The following is a 20,351-nucleotide window of genomic DNA, read 5'->3' on the forward strand; positions in this document are numbered from 1 at the left end:
ATGAGCTCCTGTCTGCCAAGAGCCAGCTCATGACACATCCTTACTGATTTTGACACTAATTTGTCTTTATTGTTATAGCAACAGACGGAGGCTCAGGATCCTGAGGATAAGATGAGATGGGGGCATCGGTATGGGTGATGATCCCCTCAGAGGGCCCCTTTGCAGAGCCAGAGCCTCCTCACTTCCCTGGTCTAAAGGTGCTCACCCGCCCTGTGCTCCACTCCTGCGAACATCCCAGCGCTGGCTCCCCGAAGCCCACCTTAGTGAATGAATCTATTTTCAAATCTTGATGGACTATTACCAGAGAAATTCTACCTTGGCTGGGCCTACTACGGAGAGAACACGTAGAATTCATTAAACCTAGGCTCACCTTGTAAGACTGCTGGTGGGCTCGCTAGTCACCAGCTTCAGTAAACTTCCACCAGGGGGGTGGCTGAGTGAGGGAGAAAAGAAGAAACCCAGAAAGAAGAGGGCTATGTTGGATAAGCAATGAGCCCAGGTACAAGTTCTGATTTCCACTCCTTCCTTTGCCTTGGATGTGCTGTGTAAATTTAAGCATCCTTTGTGCCTCTCTGGTCTTCCCTTTCTCATCTTACTCTGGTTTTCTGAGTCTAAGGCAGACCAACCAATAGGTGTCCATTCACCTCGCCTGGCCCAGCTTTTCCTGGGTTTATTTCAGAGGGAAAAGTCATATTTGGGCTCAGTTTAGCTTGGACTTAGGAAAGAGGCCCAGTAATTATTCATTCTGGTGGTGTTTATTGAGCACCTACTGGGTACTAGGCCCTGCCATCCCGGGCTCAAAGAGCTCACAGAGAGTAGTGGCCAAACAAATAGTCATTCAAGCAGAAAATGACAGTGCAGTCCAGCCAAAGATGGAGGGTGGACTGAGGATGTCAGTACCAACTATGCCCAGAGACTTCAGGATATGGGCAGCAGTTTGTATTAGTAATAACAATAAAACTGATGTTTACTGATGTGCTGGACTCTGTGCTGAGGGATTTGTAAGCAGTATCTCATTAGTTCTCTCTTTAGCCCCAGGAGGTAGGTTCTACTAGTCATACCAGTTTATAGATACAAAAGTCTAGGACCATTGAGGTTAAGTAACTTGCATCAAGTCACCGAGCGAGTAAGAAGCACAGTTGGGATGTGAAGCCAGGCTTTTTGTCAGCCAACTATAGTCCCATAAACCAAATGCTGGCCCATGGCCTGTTGTATTTTTAATAGAGATGGTATTCATGCAAAGCTGAAAATAATTACTATCTTGTTCTTTACAGAAAAAGAATGCTGAATCTTTCTTTATTAGGTTGTCATTAATTCTCACAGCAACCTGAATTGTTACCTCCCCTTATACCAGGTGGGGAGACTGAGGCAAAGGGAGTTAAAGTTGCTTGTCCAAGGTCACACAGTAGAGCTGCGATTAATGCTCTGGCCACAGTGTTCCGAGTTTGTGCTCTAACCACTGTGGCCCATCGTCCTTCCTGTTCTACCAGCAAGGTCTGCTCCTTACATTTAATTTTCACATTCTGTTTAGCGCGAAAAAGAGAAAAAGGTACTTGTTAGAACTGGCTATGAGTAGATGTCAAAATATTTTCTGTGGCACCAGAAGTGTGTGTTGAGAAGAAAAATCGCGAGGACCAGAACTTTCAATATTTGTCTTTGTGGTGACCACATAACGAGAGCTTTGGCAGCTCGCCCAAAATGGTCCATCCGCTGGAGGCTGGGGACAGGCTGGAAAAGCTGTCTGTGGTAGTACCAAGCTCACTGGGTTGCTGCAAGGATCATACGACAGGATGTATGTAAAGTGCCCAGGCCTGTGCCTGGCAGCTAGTGAGGTCCAGGTAGGCATTTGCTATTTTGTGTCCTAAAGAGCTATTCCCAAGGAATGTTTGTACTTCATGACAATATCTGATTTGCTCATTAACTTCTCTCTCAGGTCTAGGTCATTGCACAGGCTATTCTCCCTGCCTGGATTCTTTCCCCTATAAGCAAGAAGGGTGTATCTGCCCAGATCTCCTTGGAGCTGCGGACTCCAATCTGGGGCCAGGGTTGGCAGGGCTGCTGCCTGACCCCTCCACCCTGTAGATAGCCATGCATGCTCTCTCTCTGTTACAGCTATAGTCCTCCTCTGCTTTATTGACTATGCACAGGCCTATCAAGAGTAATTCTGACTTTTGTTGATTTCTTCCTTGCTCATTGACTTGGAATTTACCTGGTATCCTGCCATAGAACAACACAGGTGTACAGACCATGTCCCTGTCACCATAATTCCTGGGTTCAAACCCCAGCCTGCTCTTTACTAAACCATAACTCCAGGCAAAGTATTTATCCTCACTGAGCGTCAGCTCCCCCATCTGTGAAATGGGGAGTGATTTAGTACCTACCATCAGGGTTGTTGTAGGACTGAACTGAGTGAGCATGTAAAGTGCTTGTAAGAGTGCTCAATAAAGAAATGCTAGCATTTATTGTTGCTGTTGTTATTATTTTATTTTTTAAATCATCCTGAGGATATATTTATTGATTTTAGAGACAGAGAAGAAGGGGGGAGGAGAGGAAGAGAGAGAGAGACAGAGAAACGTTGATGTAAGAGAGAAACATCGATCAGTTGCCTCCTGTTTGTGCCCTGACTGGGGGCTGAACCTACATCCTAGGTATGTACCCTGACCAGGAATTGAACCCACAACTTTTTAGTGCATGGGATGATGCTCCCTCCAATCAACTGAGCCACCCAGCCGGGGTGCTGTTATTATTTAACTATGCTTATTTCCACTTGGCACCAAGTGTTGTTGAAAAGCTTGTACATTTAAAAAAATTTTGTTTGCATCCCTCCAACCCCTTTCCCCCAAACTTCACACCCAGAATCATTAAAAGAGTTGTAAAAAAAAAGCAAACCAGAGTTTGTTTGACTTCTGAAAGCTTGTCCCCATGAGAGTGAAAGCCTTGGAAAAGATAAAAGAGATGTCTTTTGGCCTTGGCTGGTGTGGTTCAGCGGATTGAGCAATAGACTGAGAACCCAAGGGTCACTGGTCTTATTCCCAGTCAGGGCACATGCCTGGGTTGCAGGCCAGGTCCCAGTAGGGGTTGCACGAGAGGCAACCACACATTGATGTTTCTTTCCCTCTCTCCCTCCCTTCCCCTCTCTAAAAAATAAATAAATAAAATATTAAAAAAGAAAAGAGATGCCTTCTGTGAAGCAGCACTATTACTTACATGCTGTAAGTGATCACATTATGGATCATTAAAAGAGAATGGATGGCGGAGGAGGAAGGGTGGTTGCTTACTTCCCCTTTCAGATGGCACTACTTATTAATTCACATGTCATAATTCTGCAGGCACTTAGGGCCTGGGGAAATGATGGCCACACTTTTGTATGCTGAGATGGAACAAATTGCAAGTGGAATAAATGAGCTAATGAGTGGAAATCACTTTGCACAGAGTCTGGCACATGATAAATGCTTTGTAAATGTTGGGCTGTTATACGTCATGTAGAATGAAAGCTGCTGCTGCTGGGGGTCATTGGTTGGATAACTGTAGTGGACAACTGTGTGGAATGGCAGCTCCCCAGCAGATATGTCTACCCAGAACAAGGGAATGTGACCTTGAGAATGTGATCTTGTGTTTAGATCATTGTGGATTATCCATGTGGCACCCAATTCAATAATGAGTAGGTTTAAGAGAGGAGATGACCCAGAAGGGCACACCATGTAACAATGAGAGAGGCTGAAGTGATACAAGCCAATGAACACCAAAGGTTGTAGCCACTATGAGATGCTAGGACATTGGTTTCATTTACAACAAAAGGAATATCTTGGGATACCAGGACTACCGTAACAAAATACCATAGACTGGGTGGCTGAAACAACAGAAATTCATTTTCTCACAGTTCTGGAGGCTGGAAGTTCAAGATCAAGGTGCTGGCCAGTTTGGTTCCTGGTGAGAGCCCTCTTCCTATTATGGTAAGAGGCTGCCCCTTTCCCTATAATTTCCTCTGTTCCTGAGCGGAGAGAAAAAGAGATCCTTCCTTCTTTCTTATAGAGACACTAATATCATCATGAGGGCCCCACCCTCATGACCTAGTCACCTTCAAAGACCCCCATCTCCAAATACTATCACATTGGGGGATAGGGCTTTCACATATAAAATATGAGGTAGAGGGGCACAAACATTTAGAGAGGAAGCTGATTTTTGAAGGGAAGTGTAGGTGGCAGTTTAGACTCAGTTTCTTCACCTAAAAATAGTGTGTAAGGAGTGCATTAACTAGACCAGAGGTTGGCAATTTTTTTATGTAAAGGACCAGATAGTAAATATTTTAGGCTTTGTGTTTTGTGTCGTCTCTGTTGAACTGCTCAAATCTGTAGTTGTGAGAAAGCAGTGACAGACGGTACATAAATGAATCAATGAGGCTGTGTTCTGATAAAACTTTATTAACAAAAATAGCTGTTAGTGAAAACAAGCCAAATGTCTATCAACAAACAAATGGATAAACAAAATGTGATTTAAACACACAATGGAATAGTATGCAGCCTTAAAAAGGAATGAAGCATTGATTTATGCTCTGATAGGGATGAATCTCTAAATTACTATGTTCGGTGGAAGAAACCAGACACAAGAGGCCAGATATTGTAGGATTCCGTTTATATGAAATATTCAGAATAAGCAAATCCATAGAGACAGAAAATAGATTAGTGGTTGCCAAATGCTGGAGAGCGGGGAGAAAGACGAGTGCTGCTTCGTGGGTGCTGGGTTTCCATTTGGGGTGATGAAAATATTTTGAAATTAGGCAGAGGTGATGCTTGCACAGGAACGTGAATGTGCTTATGGATTATAACTTTAAAATGGAGAATTTTATGTGATATGGATTTCACCTCAATAACAAGAAAATGCAGTGAGTAAGACTGGGCTCTGTGCTATAGGTTGCTGACTTTTGAACTAGATAATCTTTAAGGTGTTGTGCAGACTTAAAATTTTTTCATGCAAGGCTGGAGTGGACATTTTAAGGTATTTTCTAGTTCTCTCTTTTTTCATCCCTGTGTGCTCGGACTTGGAGATTGTGCTGCTGTTTCAGAGAGAAACAACTGGCTTTAGGACTCTAAAAAGGCCCTATCTGGAAGAATTAGAACACTAACTGCGAAGGCAACTTGCATGAGCAATGTGCCATTTTCTAGTAGGTACATTAAAAAAGTAAAGAAACAGGTGAGATAAATTTTTTCCATTTTTAATGTTTATTCATTTTTTTAGCCACAATGAAACATACCAACATATTTTGTTTACTTTCCATTTTTATTCCAAAATCTTTCAGACTTGATTTCCCTTGTCGTTTGAATAGTCTCTCCAAGATTTTCATTGTGGTTGTACTTATACAGAAAACAAAACATATATAGAAAAAAAAATTAAAAACTGTTCCATATCAGTGTTTTAAGACTTTGGGTATATTGTTTGTAACCTGACATCTACTTTTATGTTGAGAAAACTGAGTTGAATCCTATTCTTTTTCTTCCTATATCTTAAGATATATTGAGGTGAGGACAATTTTAAGAACATACTTTCTTTAACACAATATGTACAAAATGTTGTCATTTTGATATGAAACCAATATAAAAGTTATTAACAAGATATTCTGCATCCTTTTTTTGGGGGTATGAAGTCTTTGAAGTCTGTTGCCTATTTAACACTCACTGCACATATTAATTCAAACCAGCCCCATTTCAAGTGTTTGAAAGCCACACGTGTCTTCCATATCAAATCACATAAGGTGTAATGTTTCAGATCTGCTATAATCTGATCTCCCCAGTCTAAGGGATTACCCATTAGATATTCAGGGAGTCTTTGCTTGAAGGTACCCAGTGATTTATTCTGTTGTAAAAAACAGTAGACTGGATTTCTGGAAATCCTTGTTATTAGAAAGTGTTTCTTTATATAGATTGTAAGTTGTTTCCCTCTAAGCTCCATGCAGTGGTCCTTGCCCTATCTTCTGGACTGAACAAGTTTTCAACCTTTTCTCTCTGACAGCTCTGCAGGGGCTTCAAGATAGTGATTTATAATCCCCCCTCCCTGCTAGAATCAATGGCTCAGCTCAGCAAACATTTATCAATTGGTGCTGAGCTCACTGCCTGAAGGAAGGATATACCAAGACGGAGATGTGGGTGGCAGCTTTCTCTTCTAAGACCCAAAGGAGTATCCCTGTTACTTAAGTTTTTTTCAGAGAAACATTGTCTAGACGTTGGCCTATGATGCAGGTGGCCTCTGCAATTCCAGGGTGACCGTCTCTGTGGCTCTCATTCATTTTCTTCCTTCTTGTAGACAAATCTGGGGTCAAAATCCCTTGTCTTGGGAAGGTCGCTCAAAGGATATTGATGCAATATTAGAGTAAAAAGAAGAAAGTTCAACAATGTCAACAGTAACAATAACAGTGACAACAAAACATTCATCATGTGCTCTTCAAATTCTCCTAACATCCCTTAGAATAGGTGTTATTTTCTTCTTATGAATGGCAGAATTGCAGCCACGAGGGGTGAAGTCGCTTACCCAAGTCACATTGGGCTTGGGAAGGAGGAGCTGGCAACGAAACACTCACCTGTCTGAATCCTAAACCCATACTTCCTTCCCGTCGATATCCAAATAAGTCACAACAGAGATTAAATTCTGCATTTAGGTTCTCTTTCCTCTTTCCCTCCACAGTCCCTCCCCGCTCCTCCGTATCTGAGACATTTATTCATGTCAGGCAGTGAGGATACCAAGCCAGCGCAACCTCCAACTGTGAGAAATAATCAGTCCAGTGAGAAGGGCTTACAGCCACAGGAAGACAGGCATGATTAACTTCAGATGTCCATTCCTTGTTTAACATGATATTTACAGTGATAACCTGGGGAGGCAACAGAGGTTGCAATATAAAGGAAGGACCTGGGATCAGCCTCTGCGATTTCAGCCCTGGGGGATCCGCTGACCCCCTGCTTGGCCTTGGGGCCATCTCCTCTCTTTGAGGAGTTTTCTCATCTGTATAAGGGGTACTAAAAGAAAGGAAGAAAGGAAGACAGAAATAAAGCTGTGTCCAAGTTTGCCGTTGGGACAAAGGGAGGTAATGTTGTGGAGGCACTTGGAAATGATAAAGACCATAGGTGATGACTGTGGGGATTTTGTTATTAGGCTAGATTATATAAAATTGCAAATATTAGACCATTTCCAATCTGCAAAAATGGCGATTTCAGTATAGTTCAACCTTGGTTCCTGCTGAAGGTTTTACTAGCTAACCATCCATCTGACATGATGATAATTAAGTTTTCCAAATAAACACTCAGAATTGAACTTTGGATAGAATATTAAAAAGCAAACACACACCAAACCACCCCAAACAGGAAGACTAACTCCAGTGTGTCTCAAAGTATAGAGTGTGTGCCCTTTTGTAGGTATGAAAGATCATTCTAGGTGTCACCAGACTTGCATGAAATAACTTCAGATTTTATAGTGAAAATCAATCCTCTTTCAATTTCCTCTCATTCTTCTGATTGCTTAAAGCTGAACGTCTCAGGGTGGCTTCATCAGTCTTTAACTCTTGCTGACATTCCATTTAGACAAGACAGAAAATGCCTCAGACTCAGACCTTCAGCAGCCCGTAATATCTAGGTTTTCATTTTATTTATTTTTATAGCTGATTATGGAAAAGAATACCAGTTTTCCATTAATAGTAATAAAAAGTTCTTACTGGACAAAAGGCCTTACTCTAGGTAAGAAAAGCAATTTGGTTTAAGCAAAATATTAAGTAATTACAAATATTGCCCCAAATAATGAAGAATCATATTCCCCCAAATATGAATCTTCTTTTTCTTTTTTTAATTAATTTATTTTTCCAAATACATTTGTCTCTGCCTTCCTCCCACCACTTGCCCCTGTCCCCACCCCCCCCACCTTTCCCTCAATCCTTCCACACTTTGGCTTTGTCCATGAGTCCTTGCTATATGTTCCTTGACTTGCCCCTTCCCTTCCTTTTCCCCTGCCCACCCCTCCCTCTTTTCCTCTTGTCTCTGTTGGTTTCTTTTCCTTTCAGTGTTGCTGGTCTTATTTTCCTTGCATCTTTGTATTGTTGGTTAGGCTCTGCTTATAGGTGGGATCATATGGTATTTGTCTTTCACCCCCTGGCTTATTTTGCTTAGCATAATGCTCTCTAGTTCCATCCATGCTGTCACGAAGTGTAGTAGTTCTTTTTTTCTTTCTGTTGCATAGTATTCCATTGTGTAAATGTACCATAATTTTTTAATCCAATCATCTCCTGACGGGCATTTAGGTTGCTTCCAACACTTGGCTATTGTAAACTGTGCTGCTATGAACATTGGGGTGCATAGGTTCTTTTGAATTGGCGTTTTGGGATTCTTAGGGTATAGCTCCAGCAGGGGAATCACTGGATCAAAAGGCAGTTCCATTTTCAGCTTTTTGAGGAAATTATGTTAGGAGATATTGCCCTAATTAAAGGTATGAGAGTGTGTCTGTGTGTGTAGATCACACAGCTTACAAGTTTACTTTTTTTTTTTAACATTTTTTTATTGTTTATGCGATTACTGTTGTCCTATTTCCCCCACTTCATCCACCTCCATCCAATCTGCACCCCACTTCCATAATCAGTCCCCTCACAGTTGTACATGTTCATAGGTGCTTCATATATGTTCTTTACTAATCCCTTCAATCAGTCCCCACCTCCGCCCTCTGACTTACAGCTATGAGTCTGTTCTGTGATTCTATGCTGCTTCTTCTATTTTGCTCATTAGTTTACTTTGTTCCTTAGATTCCTCTTATAAGTGAGATCATATGGTATTTGTTTTTCATTGACTGACTTATTTCACTTAGCATAATAATTTCCAGTTCCATTCATGCTGTCGCAAAAGGTAGGGATTCCTTCTTTTTTCTGCTTTAGTATACCATTGTGTAGATGTACCACACTTTTTTTTATCCACTCATCTACTGATGGGCACTTAAGTTGTTTTCGGATCTTAGCTATTATAAATTGCACTGCCATGACCACTGGGGTGTATACATTCTTTTGAGTTGGTGTTTTGGGATTCTTCAGGTATATTCCCAGCTGTGAAGTCACTAGGTCAAAAGGCAGTTCCATTTTTAGTTTTTTGAGGAAATTCTGTACTGTGTTCCACAGTGGCTGCACTAGTCTGCATTCCCACTAATAGTGCACTAGTGTTCCCCTTTTTCCACATCCTTGCCAGTACTTGCTGTTTGTTGATTAATTAATGATAGCCATTTTGGCAGGTTTGAAGTGATATCCCACTGTTGTTCTAATTTGCATTTCTCTGATGGCCAGTGATGTTGAGCATTTTTAATATGCCTATGGGCCACCTGTATGTCCTCCTTGGGGAAGTGTCTATTCAGGTCATTTGCCCATTTTTTAATTGGATTATTTGTCTTCATGGTGTTGAGTTGTACAAGTTCTTTTATATTTTGGAGATTAAATTCTTGTCCAATGTGTTGTTGGCAAATATGTTCTCCCATACAGTTGGTTCCCTTTTTATTTTGATGATGGTCTTTAGCTGCGCAGAGCTCTTTAATTTGATTGAGTTCTGTTTGTTTATATTTTCCTTTTTTCCCTTGCCCTAGGATATATATCAGCAAAAATATTGCTATTGTGGGATTCTGAAATTTTACTGCCTATGTTTTTCTCTAGATTTCTATCTTATCATGACTTATATTTAAGTCTTTTATCCATTTTGAGTTTATTCTGGTGTATGGTGTAAGATGGTGGTCTAGTTTCATTTTTTTTGCATGTACCAATTCAGTTCTCTCAACACTGTTTATTGAAGAGACTGTTTTTACTCCATTGTGTGCTTTCGCCTCCTTTGTCAAATATTAATTGACCATAAAGACATGGATTTATTTCTGGGCTCTGTATTCTGTTCCATTGATCTATGTGTCTCTTCTTATACCAGTACCAGACTGTTTCGATTACAGTGGCTTTGCAGTATAGTTTGATATCAGGTATTGTGATCCCTCCAACTTTGTTCTTCTTACTCAAGATTGCTGAGGTTAGTTGGGATCTTTTTTGGTCCCATATAAATTTTTGGAATATTTGATCTAGATGTGTGAAATATGCTATTGGTATCTTAATAGGGATTGCATTGAATCTATAGATTGCTTTGGGTAGTATGGACATTTTAATGATGTTAATTCTTCTAATCCATGAGCATGGAATATGCTTCCACTTGTTTGCACCTTCCTCAATTTCTTTCTTCAGTGTACTCTACTTTTCCGAGTACAGGTCCTTTACCACCTTGGTTAAATTTACTCTTAGGCTCTCTCTCTCTCTCTCTCTTTCTTTCTTTCCCTTCCTTCCTTCCTTCCTTCCTTCCTTCCTTCCTTCCTTCCTTCCTTCCTTCCTTCCTTCCTTCCTTCCTTCCTTCCTTCCTTCCTTCCTTTTTGTTGCAATAGTAAATGGGATTGTTTTCTTAGTTTCTCTTTCTGATAGTTCATTATTAGTATATACAAATGCCACTGATTTCTGAATATTGAGTTTGTATCCCACTATTTTGCCAGATTCATTTATTAGGTTGAGTAGTTTTTTGGAGGAGTCTATAGGGTTTTCTATGTACAATATCATGTCATCTGAAAATAGTGACAGTTTTTCTGTTTTCCAATTTGGAGACCTTTTATTTCTTCTTCTTGTCTGATCTCTGTGGCTAAGACTTCCAGAACTATGTTAAATAAGAGTGGTGAAAGTGGACACCTCTGTCTTTTTCCTTATCTTAAGGAAAATGCTTTTAGTTTTTTCCCCATTGAATATGACTTCGGCAGTAGGTTTTTCATATATGGGCTTTATTGTGTTGAGGTATGCTCCCTCTACACTTTGGTGAGTGTTTTTTTAATCATAGATGAGTGCTGGATTTTTCAAATGTTTTTTCAGCATCTATTGATGTGATCATGTGATTTTTATCTTTTATTTTGTTCATGTGATGTATCACATTTTTTGATTTGCTGATATTGTATCATCTTTGCATCCCTGGAATCAGTCCCACTTGATCATAATGTATGACCTTTATAATGTATTGCTCGGTCAAGTTTGCTGATATTTTGTTGAGGATTTTAACATTTATGTTTATTAGAGGTATTGATCTGTAATTTTCTTTCTTTTTTGTGTCTTCATTTGTTTTTAGAATAGGATAATACTGACTGTGTAGAAAGATTTTGGAAGTCTTCCTTCTTTTGAATTTTTTTGAATAGTTTAAGAAAGATAGGTGTTAGTTCTTCTTTGAGTGTTTGGTAAAATTCACTTGTGAAGCCATCTGGTCCAAGGCTTTTGTGTGCTAGGAGTTTTTTGATTACTGCTTCAATTTTACTAGTTGTTATCAGTCTATTCAGGTCTTCTGCTTCTTCCTGATTCAGTTTTGGAAGATTGTATGTTTCTAAGGATTTATCCATTTCACCCAGGTTGTCCAATTTTTTGGCATATAGTGGTTTATAGTAATTTCTTACAATCCTTTGTATTTCTGTGGTATTTGTTGTTACTTCTATGCTTTCATTTTTAATTTTATTTATTTGGGCCTTTTCTTCTTCTTTTTTTTTTATGAGTCTGTTAAAAGTTTGTCAATTTTATTTATCTTTTCAAAGAACCAGCTTCTGAATGCATTGATCTTTTGAATTGTTTTTGTAGTCTCTATGCCATTTATTCTGTTCTGATCTTGATTATTTCCTTCCTTCTACTTGCTCAGGTCTTTGTTGTTGTTTTTTAGTTCTTTTACATATAAGGTTAGGTTGTTTATTTGAGATTTTTCTATTTTTTTTTTTTTTTAGGAAAGCTTGTAATGCTATGAACTTCCCACTCAGGACTGCTTTCTCTGTGTCTCATAGGTTTTGGGTTGTTGTGAGTTCATCTTCATTTATTTCTGGTACTTTCTGATTTCTTCCTTGATCTCATTGTTAACCCATTATTATTTAATAACATGCTATTTAGCCTCCGTGTATGTGAATGTTTCTGAGTTTTTTTCTTGGAGTCGATTTAGTTTCAAGCCATTGTGATCTGTGAAAATGCTTGATATGAATTCGATTTTCTTGATTTTGTTATGGTTTCTTTTGTGTCCTACCATGTGGTCTGTCTTTGAGAATGTTCTGTGTGCCTTTAAGGTGAATGTATATTTTGTTTCTTTGGGATGAAATATTCTGTAAATATCTATTAAATCCATTTGATCTGGTGTGTTGTTTAATGCTGCTATATCCTTGTTGATATTTTATCTGGAAGATCTGTTCATTATTGACAGTGAGGTGTTAAAATCTCCAACAATGACTGTATTGCTGTTGATCTCTTTCTTAATGTCCTCCAAGATTTTCTTATATATTTAGATGATCCTATATAGGGTGCATATATGTTTACTAGGGTTATATCCTCTTATTGGACTGACCTCTTGAGTATTATGTAATGATCTTTTCTGTCTCTTCTTAAGGCCCTTGTTTTGAAGTCTATTTTGTCAGGTAGAAGTATTGCTACCCTGGCTTTCCTTTCACCTCCATTTGCATGGGATAATTTGTTCCATACTTTCACTTTCAGCCTGTGTAAATCTTTTGTTCTGAGGTGAGTCACTTGTAGGCCGCATATATGTGGGTCAAGTTTTTGTATCAGTTCACCTATGCTATATCTTTTGATTAGAGCACTTAATCCATTTATATCTAAGGTTATTATTGATAGGTACTAATTTGTTTTCATTGTTCTCCTTTGTACCTGTTCCTTTCTCTATTTCTTCTTTTTAAAAAATATTTTTATTTATTTATTTTTAGAGAGGGGAAGGGAGGGAGAAAGAGAGGGAGAGAAACATCAATGTGTGGTTGCATCTCATGTGCACCCTGCTGGGGACTTGGCCTGCAACCCAGGCATGTACCCTACACTGTGAACCAAACCGGTGACCCTTTGGCGCAAAGGCCAGTGCTCGATCCACTGGGCCACACCAGCCAGGGCCTTTCTTCTTAAAGCAGTCCCTTTATCATCTTTTGCAATGCTGGTTTGGTGAATATGTACTCCTTTAGCCTTTTTTCTTTTCTTTTTTTTTTGTCTGGGAAGTTCTTTATTTCATCTTTCATTTTATATGAGAGCTTTGCTGGATAGAGTGGCCTTGGTTGCAGTTCCTTGTTTTTCATTACTTGTAATATTTCATGCCAGTCTCTTCTGGCTTGTAGTGTTTCTGTTGAGAAATCAACTGACGGTCTTAAAAGAGCTCCCTGGTAGATAACTTACTGTTTCTCTCTTGCTGCCTTTAAGATTCTCTCTTTGTCTTTAAACTTTGCCATTTTAATTGTCATGTGTCTTGGTGTAGGTCTCTTTGGTTTATCTTGATTGAGAATCTCTGTGCTTCCTGAACCTGTGTGACTCTCTCCCTTACCAAATTAGGGAACTTTTCTGTCATTATTTCTTCAGACAGGCTTTCTATCTAGTGTTCCCTTTCCTCTTTTTCTGGTATCCTTATGATGCAAATATTGTTATGTTTCATGTTGTCCCCAAACTCTCTTAGACTATCCTCATTCTTTTTGAGTCTTTTTTCATTTTGTTGTTCTGACCGAGTATTTTTTTCCATCTTGTTTTCTAAATTGCTGATTCAGTCCTCTGTTTGGTCTACCCTGCTTTTAATTCTTTCTATTGTATTCTTCATTTCAGATATTGCATTCTTAATATCCAGCTGGTTCTTATTCATAGCTTCTATGTCCTTTTTCATGCTGGTGTAGTTCTCATTAAGTTCATTCGGTATCCTTATTACTATTAACTTTGAATTCTATATCTGATAATTTGCTTGCATCAGTTTCGCTTAACTCTTTTTCTAGGGATGCCTCCTTTTCTTCTATTTGCAGGTTGTTTCTTTGTCTCCTCCTTTTAGCTGTCTCTTTTTGTTTGTATCTATATATTAGAAATATCTGCTTTGATTCTTTGTATTGTGGGGTGGGCTTATGTGGTAGGAGTCCTGTGGGACCCAATTGTTCAGTCTCCTTAATCTTCTGATTTGGATGCTCTAGCAATGCCCTTTGTGTTGGCTATGTGAGCTCTCCTACTGAATTTGGGTCCCAGATGTTGTTGGCTTGTTCATTTTTAGGGTCTCCCCTTTCGCTGGATGACTGAGAGGCTCAACTCCCACCACATCTTGTACGCTGTTGTATGGGTGCTGGTAGAAAAAAGCAAAACAACATAAAAAATGAGACAAAAGCAAGCAAACTGCTCTCAAAAACAAGAGCAATTTCAATGACAACAGATCAGACAATAATAGAAGTGAAAAGAGAAATGGAATATTGGGGAAATAGGAAAATAAAAAAAAGGAATAAGAGAAGACCAAAAGACAGCAAAGTGATTATGGGAGAAGAAAGGGGAGAGAACTAATACAAATAATGAATTGAGAAAGAAAGACAGGAAAAAGGGACAAAAAAAGAGAAAGAATAACCAAAATAAGATAGGGAAATAAGAAGGGAACAACGGGGTAATCAATGGTAAGAGTAAAATAAAAGATATGAAAGAAAAAATAGAGTGATAAAAATAGAATTGAAAGAAAAAAATAGAATAATAAAGAGGCTATGAAAAAGAAAAAATAACAAAAATAGTGAAAAGGAACAAGGTGGATTTCCTCTCAGCAGGATTTAGTGCTTGCCTGCTGGGTTCTCCCTTTACGTATAGCTCTGACGTTGTCTGAGTCTGGTGTAATCCACTGTCAGGTGTGGTGCACATCTAGCCCTTGGCAGCCTGTTCGAAGCTACAAGCGATCCACAGTTTGTGGCTGATTCCTCCAGGGTTGGCTGCGGCCAGGATGGACCCAGCTGCTCTGCAAAGCTGAGTTTTATCAGCACTGGGCCCTGGGGTTTTTCAGCAAATGTCCCAGGTCACCGCAAGATCCATCTCTTCCTGTCTCTGCCTGCAAACTTGCTATGAGTCTTAGAGTAGTTGCACATCTGACTGTTTCTGAAAGGTCGTCTGGCAGACTCAAGGTGGGGTGGGACTCCCATGGGGCTCTCCCCTTGGACATGGTTCTTATGCTCTCTGAGGCTGGTGTAAGCCAGTGTCAGGTGCTGACCAAGTCTAGCTCTTAGCAGCCTGTTTGAAGCTACAAGCGATCCACAGTTTGTGGTTGATTCTTCTGGGTTTGGCTGCCAAGCTGGGTTTTATCAGCACTGAGTCCTGGAGTGTTCCAGCAAGTGATCCAGTACATTGCAGGATCTACTTCTGTCTGTCTCTGCCTGCTGGCTTGCTGTCAGTTTTAAACTAGTTGCAGACCTGACTGTTTCTGAGAGGGCTTCTGGAGGAACTGAGGGGTGGGATTGGGACTCTTGGATCTCTGTGGCAGGTGCCTTTCAGACTTCAGGGAAGACGGTGTTCCCCTGCCCCCAAGCCCCCGGTCTGAGTCTGGGATTTTCCCCCCCTATACTCGGCAGGGCAGGGTCCCTAGTAGGCTAATGGGTGGAATCTCCAGAGCCTATGTTTTGGGTCTCCTGGAAACTGGGAGGGTGTTTCTATGGCTCTCCCGTGAGGGGGAAGTGTCAATCTGTTTCCTGGGAAAGTGTATGGAATGGCTGCCCTACAGCCTGACTCTGACATGCCTTGAGTCTGTGTATGTTGCTGTTTCTTCAGCAGGGCTTAAAGCGCAGCATGGGAGAAAAAAAAAGAAGGAAAGAAAAAAAGAACAGACAAAACAAGAAAAAACACAGAACTAAACAAAAAAGATGCAGGGTGGGGCGAGCAGGATTGCAGAGGTAGGGGGAAATGTTATCCCACTGGGTAAGGTAATTGCTTTTCCCTTGGAAGGGCTTGCTTTTCTCAAGAAAGATGGCTGCTGTGGAATCCAGGTATATCGCAGCACATAAAACCCCGTGGCTGCTCCCCCAGATCTCTCCCCAGTGACTCCCGCTCCAGGCTCTCCTCACTCAATTCCAGCCTATGCCACCCTCCCTTTGCTTGGGCCCAAGGTGAGTGGTTGAGAATGCAAAACCTGTGCTTTGGCTCCTTTAAGAATTAAGAAAGAAAAAAAAATAGTGGCTTTCTGTCTGGTGGGTCTTGTCTCTCCTCAGCAGAGACAAACCCCAGGGCTTTCACTGCTGGGTGCTACATGGTCTGCTGATCCCAGCACTGGGGCTCTGTGCTTGGGAGCATGGTTTGTGGTCCTAGCTTCTCTGCTCTCAAGGGGAAGTTCCCTCAGCCATGCCGCTTGCTGCCTTATCCTGCCTCCCTTATGAACAGGACAGCCCCTTTAATGACTTCACCCTTCCCACTGGCTGTGGTGTATTTATTTCCCCGTCATTGGTTAAAAGTCTCTTTTTTTGGGTAGTCTTCAGTTTATTTCGGTGTCTAGTCATCCTTTAGTTTTACTTCCAATTTGGTTCTGGGAGGAGGTACGTGATATATCCTCCTACCCTGCCGCCATCTTGTGTCACCCTTACAAGTTTATTTTTCTAACCATAGAGGAAGTCTTTGTGATTTAAGTGTTTATGAACCAAAGTAAATAATTTTGAACAGCAAACAGCAGTGGATAATTAAAGTCCTTTAACAATTAAAGGGCAAAGCTGTCAGTTGTTATGAAACATCCACTGGAGTTAATAAGGCAGCGAGAAGGTTATTTTAGGAAGCCATCAAAACTGTCAATGGTTCCAAATCTAAGTGAATTTCTCTCTTTTGTGAGTAGGTAGTAGCCAGCCAGGTGACCTTAACATGACTTCAGACTAAACTAGTGGGGTTTGCCTTGCAGTTGGCAACCACATTTAATGAGGAAAATGTGTAGAGAAGAGATAGGTGCCTCTAATCCATTCTTAACTCAAGACTCAGAATTAAATCAGCCATGCATAGGATGCCTCCTGAAACCTCATAATCTCAGACAGAAGGGTGAGGAAGAGTCTTTTATATTACAGAGAAATCAAAATGGTAAGGCCCTTTTGAAGAGTTTTTTTCCTTTCAAAATGATGGGTTCCTTCTACAAGGCATCTGTCTGGATTCTGAAAAAGCATCAATGACCTGAGAGTTAAAACAAAACAGTGGGGAAGTTCTAGGTTAAAGGGGATTAAAGAGATATGACAACTAAGTCAAATACAGGACCCTTGACTGGATTTTGGATTTAAAAAATATCCGGAAAGAGCATGCTGGGATTGTTGGGAAGGTGTTAATATGGGCTGCACATAGGTACTATTAATGTATTACTGTTAAATCTCTTGGGTAAGATCATGGTGTTACGGCACAATGGTCTATGTTGGCAAATGTATTTGTTCTTAGGAAATATATGCTAAAATATATAGGGATGACATGTCATGATGCTGAAAGTTATTTTCAAGTAGTTCAGCAAAAAACAAAACAAAACAAAACAAAACAGAGAACTAAGCAGATATAGTAAAGTGTTAATGATGGGTAAATCTAGATGAATCAGGAAGTCCATTATTGTATTATTTTAACTTTTCTATAGGATGAGACATTTTCAAAAGAAAGAGTTGTGAAAAATTTCCCAACTGCATTAAAGGGCTGTAGGGAGGTGGAGTCAGCCTCCTTGCTTTGTAGTTTTCCTTGCTTCCATGGAAATGAGAATTTAGCCACTTAAGTATATCAGTAGAGCTCCTTAGAGGTTCAGTGTTAGTGAATGATTTCTTTTAAGCACATCCTCTGTGTGAACAAGGCTTATAGCAAAAATGATTCCTCTCTCTGGCTTCAAAAGCATTAAGACGATGGAAGCTCCAGTTGTATTATGGACTTTTCCCTCTACTGAACCATTCTCTCCCTTCCTCCTAGGTGTCTCGGGCTTATGCCACCTCCCTCTCATACCAGGTAATGATTCTGAGTGTCTAAGCAAGGTTGGCAAATAAATAGCACAGTCTGATGCTCCTAGTCCTGTATCCATGGAAGACATCACTAATTGATTTCAGCACAATGATCCAGCCAGCCACCACTTATAAATTGCAGAGAAATGGTCACTTGACATCCTGAATCCACCCCTACCCCCTTGCCCCAGCTTTCAAGCAAAGTAAGTATAAATCGGAGTTACTCTAAACCTGACACAAATGGCTGCCTGGTTGTCATTGTAACACATCCCTCTCTAATACCTACTTCCGCCAACATAATACAACAAAACTTTTCCTTGCTTAAAATCCCTTTTAAGCATTTGGTTGGACACCAGGGTGCTCCTGTGTGTTCACCAGGAAGTTGGCTTCCACACGTGAGGAAGCTGCTGCTCCCGTGGGAACTGCCACCAAGCCTATGGGGGCTGCGTTCTCTCTGCTAAGGATGCCCCTTGTCCAGTCTCCTGACGCTGGAATTTCTTCCAGCCGATCCACTGGGGCCCTTGATGCCAACACTTTAAAAAAACAACTTTATTGAGGAATATTTTACATATTGTATAATTAATTCAATGCAAGTGTACCTTTTTAGTTAACTTACCAGGTTGTGCAGCTATGCCACTGCCTTGATGAGATCCCTCATGCTCATTGACTGAGGCCTTTTGGATGGGACTTACACCATTGCCTGACTCCTAAGCCTTTGTTTTTGGATCGGAACTACATTACTGTCTTTCTTCGACCTCCAACTTGCAGATAGCAGATTGTGGGACTTCTTAGGCTCCATAATCATGTGAGCAATCCCTCATACTAAATATTTCTATATATTTACATATATCCTATTGGTCTGTTTCTCTGGAGAACCCTGATTAATACAGAGGTCATACTGGAGAACTGGTCATTTTCCCATTCTCTCTCTGTGAGTGAAGAGGAAAAGAAAGCACAGATGTACTCTGGGCTTGCTACACAACTATCCCATGGATGGTGTCTGCAAAGGGTGTGGCGCTCAGTGTATAGCCGGTGGTTTCAATAAAAGACTCCTTTTTGCTTCTTTTTCTGTGGCTAATCCTGGCAGCAGAAATGCAGGAGATGTCCTGGCAGATGGAGTGGAGGTGATGATAATGGAGAAAAATACCTGGAGAAATGCTCCATGGAGGGGAATCAGAATCCCTTATCCAAAGCAAACACCATGGAATTATAAGATCTTGCAGCTGGAGGAGATGTGAGGCATAGTTAGGAAAGTTCTACACATTAAGCCCCTTTTGGCCAGGCCATATTGTTTTCCTGCTCTGGGAGGGCCCATACTCACAGAGTCCTGTTTCAATATCCAAGGCTGGACCACTTCTATAATATCCCTGAAGGATGATCTCCCTTCCTTACCTTGATCACCTTCAGAGATGGGTGCTCATTACCTCACCTGGGTCAGGGGAGCCAAGATAATGCTCTCCTGTTTAAATATTACCACATGCAGAAATGAGCCTGCATTTTGATTAGGAGCAAAAGGAAAGGTATGCATCTTTTTCACTACCATTTTTTAAATGCCAGGTACCCATTAAAGGTGAGTATGCAGATGGCAGGATTTGGATGTTTATTCTGGCTGTTTTATTTTTTTCTTTCATCAGAAGAAGTTTCTGGAACAGTCATTTAACTTTTGCTAGTGTACTTTGGGTTCTCTTCTCACTACTCCTACCAGTCTTCTGCCACTCCATGGAGAACCACAGTTGCCAAGGCCACTGGTGGTTCCAGATCGCCATATCCAATGGTCAGCATTGCTTATTTTTTTTTTTAAATTCAGCAGCATTCAAAGCAGTAAATCACTTTACCTTTTTAGAACATCTCTTCTTCTTCTTCTTCTTCTTTTTTTAAAAAAAATTTTTCTCATAGGTAAATTTGGTTTACGTTAGGAGTTAGAATAAAGCTTTTCTATCATCACTGCTTAGTTGAACTTATGCAAGGGGAGTTTTTTAAAAAAGATTTTATTTATTTTTAGACAGAGGGGAAGGGAGGGAGAAAGAGAGGGAGAGAAACATCTGTGTGGGGTTGCCTCTCGCGCGCCCCCTGCTGAGGACCTGGCCTGCAACCCAGGCATGCGCCGTGACTGGGAATCAAATAAACCACCTTTTGGTTTGCAGGCCGGCGCTCAATCCACTGAGCCGCACCAACCAGGTCAGAATATCCCTTCCTCTTGGCTTTGGTGTCCACTCATTCTTTTGGTTTTCCTCCTATTCATCGGCAGCTATTTTCAGATTTCCTTTTCTCTCTTTTTCTCCTCTGATTCTTTGCTATCTTCTACCCCAGATGTGGACCAGCCATTTCTCCATTGATTCTTGGTTTCTCCTGGTTGAGAATGGTGTTTAGAGCCTACAATCTGGGTGGTAGCCGTGATCGCTCTTCCTGGGTTGAACATTGTATCTAGTCCTTTTATTGGTTAGAGCCAGTGAAGATATATTACATCTTGAGTTTATATAGAGACTTACAATTCAGACTCAGGACTAGTAAGTTTTTGCATAACCTCTTCATTCTTATCTCAGTGTCTTCTTTCTTCCATTCCCAAGCTCCTGATTCCCAAAGAAACCAACATAATTATTCATTTGCTT

This window comes from Pteronotus mesoamericanus, unplaced genomic scaffold, assembly GCF_021234165.1.
Source record: "Pteronotus mesoamericanus isolate MK-2021 breed Mesoamerican mustached bat unplaced genomic scaffold, CSHL_Meso_final scaffold_167, whole genome shotgun sequence".
Taxonomy (NCBI): domain Eukaryota; kingdom Metazoa; phylum Chordata; class Mammalia; order Chiroptera; family Mormoopidae; genus Pteronotus; species Pteronotus mesoamericanus.